Source organism: Pan paniscus, chromosome 4 (genome assembly GCF_029289425.2).
Source record: "Pan paniscus chromosome 4, NHGRI_mPanPan1-v2.0_pri, whole genome shotgun sequence".
NCBI classification, from domain to species: Eukaryota; Metazoa; Chordata; class Mammalia; order Primates; family Hominidae; genus Pan; species Pan paniscus.
In genome coordinates, this window is record NC_073253.2 from 176,152,208 (window position 1) to 176,160,278 (window position 8,071).

The 8,071-nt window shown below is 47.3% G+C and overlaps 2 non-coding genes across 2 annotated transcripts; both read left to right on the forward strand.

Annotated features, from left to right (window-relative positions):
- Positions 1-1,654: 1,654 nt before the first annotated feature.
- Positions 1,655-1,727, forward strand: TRNAV-AAC (transfer RNA valine (anticodon AAC)). The gene has a single exon. It is a non-coding gene; the product is annotated as a tRNA-Val (tRNA).
- A 5,566-nt stretch (positions 1,728-7,293) lies between these two features.
- TRNAV-AAC (transfer RNA valine (anticodon AAC)) lies at positions 7,294-7,366 on the forward strand. Its single transcript has one exon. It is a non-coding gene; the product is annotated as a tRNA-Val (tRNA).
- Positions 7,367-8,071: the final 705 nt, after the last annotated feature.

The following is an 8,071-nucleotide window of genomic DNA, read 5'->3' on the forward strand; positions in this document are numbered from 1 at the left end:
CAAGCAGCCCCAGAAGATCACTTCCTCCTACCTCTAGCCTAAAGGTGACACTTTTGAAACCCCCCGTAGCCTCCCTTTGCAGCTTGGACCCTGCCGTTCTGTTCACCTGGAGATCTCAGGCCTGAAAGGTCTTACTGTGGTGGAATTATGTTTCCCTCAAAATCCGTCTTAGCACTGCAACCCTCTTTCCCTCAGAATGTGACTGTATTGGACATAGGGCTTTTAAAGAGGTGGTCACACTAAAATGAGGTCACTAGGGTGGACCCCAATCCAATCTGACAGGTGTCCTTATAAGAGGAGGAAATGTGGACACACAGGGCCATCACGGGTACATGTGCACAGATGAAAGACCATGTGCGGACACATGTTTGGGGTGTGTGTGTGTCTGTGTGTGTGTGTGTGTGTGTGTTTGGAACAGGGTCTTGCTCTGTTGTCCTGGCAGCAGTACAGCAGTGACATCTCTGCTTACTCCAGCCTCAAACTCCCAGGCTCAACCCATACTCCCACCTTAGCCTCCTGAGTAGCTACAGAAACTTCAGGTGTGTGCCACCACTCCTGGCTAATTTTGGGATTTTCTGTAGAGATGATGTCCCAATATGTTGCCCAGACTGGCCTTGAACTCATCGGTTCAAATAACCCATCTGCCTCAGCCTCCCAAAGTGATGGAATTACAGGTGTCAGCCACCATGGGAGGCCAGTTCCTCTGTTTTTTGTTTTGGGGGATTTTTTGGATGTTTGTTTTCTGTTTCTTTGTTTTTAATGGAAGAGATATTTAAGAGACACCTCACAAGGGAAGATTAAAAAAATGAGTCATACACATGAAAAAGTGCTTATCGTCTTTCCTCATTAGCTAAATGCAAACTTAAACCATGAGGAAATACTACATACCCAGAAGAATGGCTAGAAGTTAAAAAATAATCATCATAATAGGTGAAAAGTACCAAATGCGGCCAAGGAGGTAGCCTCATAACGCTTTCACATGGTTGATGGGAGGAAAATAACCTAAATGTCCAACAGCAGTGGCTGCTTGGATAATCGAGAGCTCTACCAAACCATGGAACAATAAAAATGGTGTTGTAGGCTACTTCCTCTTTCATTCCACTCCAGTTTCTCCAGACACACAAGCTCCAGCTCCACTCACGAACGCATGGCCTCATATTCCCCAAGCAGCTTCTTCTGAAAGTCTCTTCTCTTAGAAAACGCCGCCAGCGCGCCCCTGCTGTTCCACCCCCAGGCCCACTGTCAACCCCAGACAGCTCGACTGCTTCACGTCTCTCTGAGGTCGCCACCACACCTGCTCTCAGGACTCCCATGCCCGCTGACGCCACCACATCGGGCATGAAAACTTCCTTTTCTTGCTTCTCTCTCTCTCTCTCTCCCTTTTTCTTTCCTTTCTCTCTTTCGAGACTGAGTCTTGCTGTGTCTCCCAGGCTGGAGTGCAGTGGCGCAATCATAGCTTACTGCAGCCTCGACCTCCTGGGCTCCAGCCGTCCATCCATCTCAGCCTTCCAAGTGCTGAAACGTGCTTTTCTTGTGTGCTCATGCCCATTAGCCAAGCTGGAAGGGACGCATGGAGGAAGCTCAGAATTACCATGAGAAATAAAATGCGGCCTTGTGTGGCGGCTCATCGTGGTGGGCCAGGAAACGCATGCGAGTTTCCGTAGTGTAGTGGTTATCACGTTCGCCTAACACGCGAAAGGTCCCCGGTTCGAAACCGGGCGGAAACAGAATCTTATGCTTTTCATCTCATTACTTCAAATTTATTATGCAAGAAAATTAACCTGGAACACCCCACCACTATCTCCACCTGGTTACGGAGGAAAGGCCATCAAGGGTATTTATACCGTGGCCTTTCCTCAACGGTTGAGGCACCTGGGAAGAACTGAACCCACCTCACTTGCCGTGGACAGCGGCGCCGACGAACTTCGCACAAAGCCCGTCCACTGGACGGCTGCGCGCTGCCAAGTGGAATCCAGATCCCGAGCATGCGTGGGGCCCAAGGTGAGTTCCAATGAATCCTCCTTTTGCAACCCATGGGGGGACAAAATGGAGAAATCACAACAAGTTGGCAGAGGTGGGATTCGAACCCATGCCTCCGAAGACACCGGCGCCTTAATCCAGAGCCTTAGACCGCTCGGCCCTGCCATCTTTCTCCTGGCCGTATACTTACATATTTCCTTTCTTTATACAACATCGCTAGGGTTCCCGGGCCAACAAGGCATTGGGGCGAATCCACAGGGCATTGCAGAACCACCGCCTTGCGGTACGATTCGCTGGGCCAGAGGCACCGGCTGGGAAACCGCTCCACCAGCGCCCTGGCGGAGAAGATTCGCGAAGCGCAGGCCTCGGGATCTGCTTTGGGGGGTCACTCAAAGTCACCCACATCGGCCCTCTTTGGGGAGCCGGCGTGAGTGCTGGGGAAGCCTTCTACACTCTCACTTTAAAGAAAGATAAAAATAAACAAACCAGGGCCGGCCAAGCGCGGTGGCTCAGGCCTGTAATCCCAGCACTTTGGGAGGCCGAGGCGGGCGGATCACGAGGTCAGGAGATCGAGACCAGCCTGGCTAACACGGTGAAACCCCGTCTCTACTAAAAATACAAAAAATTAGCCGGGCGTGGTGGCGGGCGCCTGTAGTCGCAGCTACTCGGGAGGCTGAGGCAGGAGAATGGCGTGAACCCGGGAGGCGGAGCTTGCAGTGAGCCGAGATCGCACCACTGCACTCCAGCCTGGGCGACAGAGCGAGACTCCGTCTCAAAAAAAGAGCAGAGAGAAACCCTGTACATCCATTCCCTTTTTTTTTTTTTTTTTGCTGTGAACTGTGTTCCTGAGTAGAGGTTGGTTAAGCTCTGACACCAGAATTTTCAGGTGTACGGCTAAAGAGCATTGCTCTTGCAAAAGTACCCATGATTCTCCAGATCTTTTGTTTTACTTCAAAAACATCTTCTAATCCTGACAGTCTTCACAGAGAAGTGTTTGTTTGTGGTGAGGTCCAACTCACCTTTTTTTTTTTTCCTGTTTGGTGTCAAGTCAAAGAACTCTTCACCCAGCTCTAGGTCTAGATTTTCTCCTATGTCTTTTTGAAGTTGTATAGTTTTAAATCTGACATTAAAGCCCATGATCTCCTTTGGATTCATTTTTGTCTCAGCTGTGAGGCTTGGCTAAGGTTCATTAGTTTGGCCTATGGCTGCTCCAGCACTGTTTGTTGAAAACACGATCCTTTCTCCATTGTATTGCTTTTGCACTTTTATCAAAAACTACTTGAAGCATGGTGTGTGGCTGACGCTTGTAATCCCAGCACTTTGGGAGGCTGAGGTGGGCAGATCCCTTGAGGTCAGGAGTTCCAGACCAGCCTGACCAACATGGCGAAACCCGGTCTCTACTAAATATACAAAAATTAGCCGGGTGTGGTGGTGCAGGCTTGTAATCCCAGCCATTTGGGAGGCTGAGGCAGGAGAATTGCTTGAACGCGGGTGGTGTAGGTTGCAGTGAGCTGAGACGGCACCACTGCACTCCAGCCTGGGCGACGGAGTGAGACTATGTCTCAAAGCACAAAAACAACACAAAACAAAAACTACTTGAAAAGAAAATATTTGCAAAGGACATATTTGACAAAGGACTTGTAGCTGGGCTATATAAAGAATAATCAAAACTCAGCACTGAGAAAAAATCCTACATATTAAAAGAGTGAAAGAAGGAAACAACGCGATAAATGCGATTGACGCGGAAAAAGTATTGGACAAAATTCAACACCCTCTCGTGACTAAACACTCAACAGGCCGGGCGCGGTGGCTCACGCCTGTCATCCCAGCACTTTGGGAGGCCAAAGCGGGTGGATCACTTGAGGCCAGGAGTTCGAGACCAGCCTGGACAATATGGTGAAACCCTGTCTCTGCTAAAAGTACAGAAATTAGCTGGGCATGGTGGCACGTGCCTGTAGTCCCAGCTACCCGGGAGGCCGAGGCAGGAGAATTGCTTGAACCCGGGAGGCGGAGGTTGCAATGACCCGAGATTGCACCGCTGAACTCCAGCCTGGGTCACAAAGCGAGACTCCATCTCAAAACAAACAAACAAACAATAAAATAGAGGACAAAAGAGTAGAACAGACAGTTCTTCAAAGAAGATACAGAAATGGGGATAAGCACATGGAAAGATGCTCAGCATCATTAATCATCGGGGAAATGCAAATCAAAACCACAAGAAGGTACCACCTCACAGTCATTAACATGGCTATTTTCAGAAGAACAGGAAATAACCAAATGTTGGTGAGAATGTGAACAAATTGGAACCCTTGTGAGTTAATGACAGGATTGTAAAATGATACAGCCACTGTAGAAAATAGTTTTACGGGCCCTCAAAACTTTAAACAGAATTACCATATGATCCAGAAATTTTACTTCTGGGTATAAACACAAAAGAATTCAAAGCAGGGAGTGGAAAAGATATTTGTACAGCAGTGTTCATAGCAGCGTTATTCACAACAGCCAAAAGGTGAAAACAACCAAAATGTCCGTCGAATAATTGAGTGGATAAAGGAAATGTAGTGTATACACATGATGGGCTATGACTCAGCCTTAAAAAGGAATGAAGTCCGGACATATGCTACAACATGGATGAACCTTTAATCTTACGCAGACTGAAGTAAGCCAGACACAAAACAGCAAATATGGTGTGATTCCACTTATGAGGAATAGTGTGGTCAGATTCACAGGGACAGAAGAGCAGGAGTTACTGGGGCTGGGTGAGGAAGGAACAGGGAGTTGTTGTTTAATGACTATACTGTTTCTATATGGGATGATTAAAACATTGAGGCTAGTGGTGATGATTACATAAGAATGTGAATGTACTTAATGCTATTGACATGTACTTTTCAAACTGTTGAAATGGCAATTTTATGTTGTGTATATTTTATTACAATTTCTAAAAAGAGAAAAAAATCCATTTAGAAAATGGGCAAAAATATGAAGAGACATTATATAGAAAGGGAAATAAAGGTACCAAATAAGTACATAAGGTGTCCAACAGCACTAGCCATTCAGGAAATGCAAATTAAGACGAAAGGGAGCTATCACTATATACCTATTGGAACAGCTAAAATTAAAAAACGGCCAGGCGTAGTTGTGCAAGCTGTGATCTCAGCCATCCCAGAAGCTGAGGCGGGAGGATCACTTGAGCCTGGGAGTTCAAGAGCAGCCTGGGAAGCACAGTGAGACCCTCCCCTTACCCCTGCCCGGGCAGTCCCCCTACTCCCCGCCTCTACTGCCCCCTGCCGGTGTCTCAAAAAAATGAGATAACATCAATGCCAGCAAGAGCGCAAAGAAACCAAATCTCATAGAAGGCTCGTAGAAATGTGAAAAGATACAGCCACTCTGAAAATAGATTGGTCATTTCTTCAGAAACTAAAAATGCACTGAGCATATGACCTAGAAATTGCATTCAACCGTTTATCTCAGAGAAAAGCAATATAATAGCCAAACTGAAAACAATGCAAATTTTCAACTGGTGGATGATTAAACAAACTGTGGAATATTTATAGCTTGAAACGCTACTCATCAATAAAAATAAATGAATTACTGTATTGATACAATTAGAGTGGATCTCAAGGGAATTATGCTAAATGAAAAAAGCCAGTTGCTAGAGGCCACGTGCTGTATTATTACATTTGTATAACATTCTTGACATAACAAATTTTTAGAGACATTAAACAGATTCGTGGCTGTCAGGAGTTAGGAACTGGAGGACAAGGGACGCTGTAGGGGTGTGTGTGGCTCTAAGAGTGTAGTGCTGGCTGTGATAATGGAACAGTTCTGTATCTTGATTGCGGTGATAGTCACAGGGAGCTACACATGTGATAAAATTGCTGTGTAGAGAAACACACACACACACGCACACACACACACGAATCCATGTATAACTGGAGGGGTCCCAGTAAGCTCTGTGGATTGTACCAATGCCGTTTTCCTGGTTTTGTTACCGTGCTACAATTATGCAAGATGTCATCACTGGGAAAGACCAGTGCCTGAGACCTCCCTTTACTTTTCTTTGCCACTTTCTGTGAAACTATAATTGTTTCAAAATGAAAAATTGGTTTGCTTTAGGTTTTATGTTTTCCTTTTTCTTTCTTTCTTCTTCTTTTTTATTTTTTTAAATAGACCTGGGGTTTTGCCACATTGCCCAGGCTAGTCTCAAACTCCGGAGCTCAAGCAATGTGCCCACCTGCGCCTTCCACTGTGCTGGGATTACAGGCGGGAGCTACCGTGCCTGGCGTGGTTTTTTCCCTTTCTTTCTTTCTTTTTTTTTAAGATGCCAGATTCTAAATTGGCACGCGAGGGCAGTTCCTCGTTTTTGGTTTTTGGATATTTTTTGGTTGTTTTTTTGTTTGTTTGTTTCTTTGTTTTTAATGGAAGAGATATTTAAGAGACACCTCACAAGGGAAGATTAAAAAAATGAGTCATACACATGAAAAAGTGCTTATCGTCTTTCCTCATTAGCTAAATGCAAACTTAAACCATGAGGAAATACTACATACCCAGAAGAATGGCTAGAAGTTAAAAAATAATCATCATAATAGGTGAAAAGTACCAAATGCGGCCAAGGAGGTAGCCTCATAACGCTTTCACATGGTTGATGGGAGGAAAATAACCTAAATGTCCAACAGCAGTGGCTGCTTGGATAATCGAGAGCTCTACCAAACCATGGAACAATAAAAATGGTGTTGTAGGCTACTTCCTCTTTCATTCCACTCCAGTTTCTCCAGACACACAAGCTCCAGCTCCACTCACGAACGCATGGCCTCATATTCCCCAAGCAGCTTCTTCTGAAAGTCTCTTCTCTTAGAAAACGCCGCCAGCGCGCCCCTGCTGTTCCACCCCCAGGCCCACTGTCAACCCCAGACAGCTCGACTGCTTCACGTCTCTCTGAGGTCGCCACCACACCTGCTCTCAGGACTCCCATGCCCGCTGACGCCACCACATCGGGCATGAAAACTTCCTTTTCTTGCTTCTCTCTCTCTCTCTCTCCCTTTTTCTTTCCTTTCTCTCTTTCGAGACTGAGTCTTGCTGTGTCTCCCAGGCTGGAGTGCAGTGGCGCAATCATAGCTTACTGCAGCCTCGACCTCCTGGGCTCCAGCCGTCCATCCATCTCAGCCTTCCAAGTGCTGAAACGTGCTTTTCTTGTGTGCTCATGCCCATTAGCCAAGCTGGAAGGGACGCATGGAGGAAGCTCAGAATTACCATGAGAAATAAAATGCGGCCTTGTGTGGCGGCTCATCGTGGTGGGCCAGGAAACGCATGCGAGTTTCCGTAGTGTAGTGGTTATCACGTTCGCCTAACACGCGAAAGGTCCCCGGTTCGAAACCGGGCGGAAACAGAATCTTATGCTTTTCATCTCATTACTTCAAATTTATTATGCAAGAAAATTAACCTGGAACACCCCACCACTATCTCCACCTGGTTACGGAGGAAAGGCCATCAAGGGTATTTATACCGTGGCCTTTCCTCAACGGTTGAGGCACCTGGGAAGAACTGAACCCACCTCACTTGCCGTGGACAGCGGCGCCGACGAACTTCGCACAAAGCCCGTCCACTGGACGGCTGCGCGCTGCCAAGTGGAATCCAGATCCCGAGCATGCGTGGGGCCCAAGGTGAGTTCCAATGAATCCTCCTTTTGCAACCCATGGGGGGACAAAATGGAGAAATCACAACAAGTTGGCAGAGGTGGGATTCGAACCCATGCCTCCGAAGACACCGGCGCCTTAATCCAGAGCCTTAGACCGCTCGGCCCTGCCATCTTTCTCCTGGCCGTATACTTACATATTTCCTTTCTTTATACAACATCGCTAGGGTTCCCGGGCCAACAAGGCATTGGGGCGAATCCACAGGGCATTGCAGAACCACCGCCTTGCGGTACGATTCGCTGGGCCAGAGGCACCGGCTGGGAAACCGCTCCACCAGCGCCCTGGCGGAGAAGATTCGCGAAGCGCAGGCCTCGGGATCTGCTTTGGGGGGTCACTCAAAGTCACCCACATCGGCCCTCTTTGGGGAGCCGGCGTGAGTGCTGGGGAAGCCTTCTACA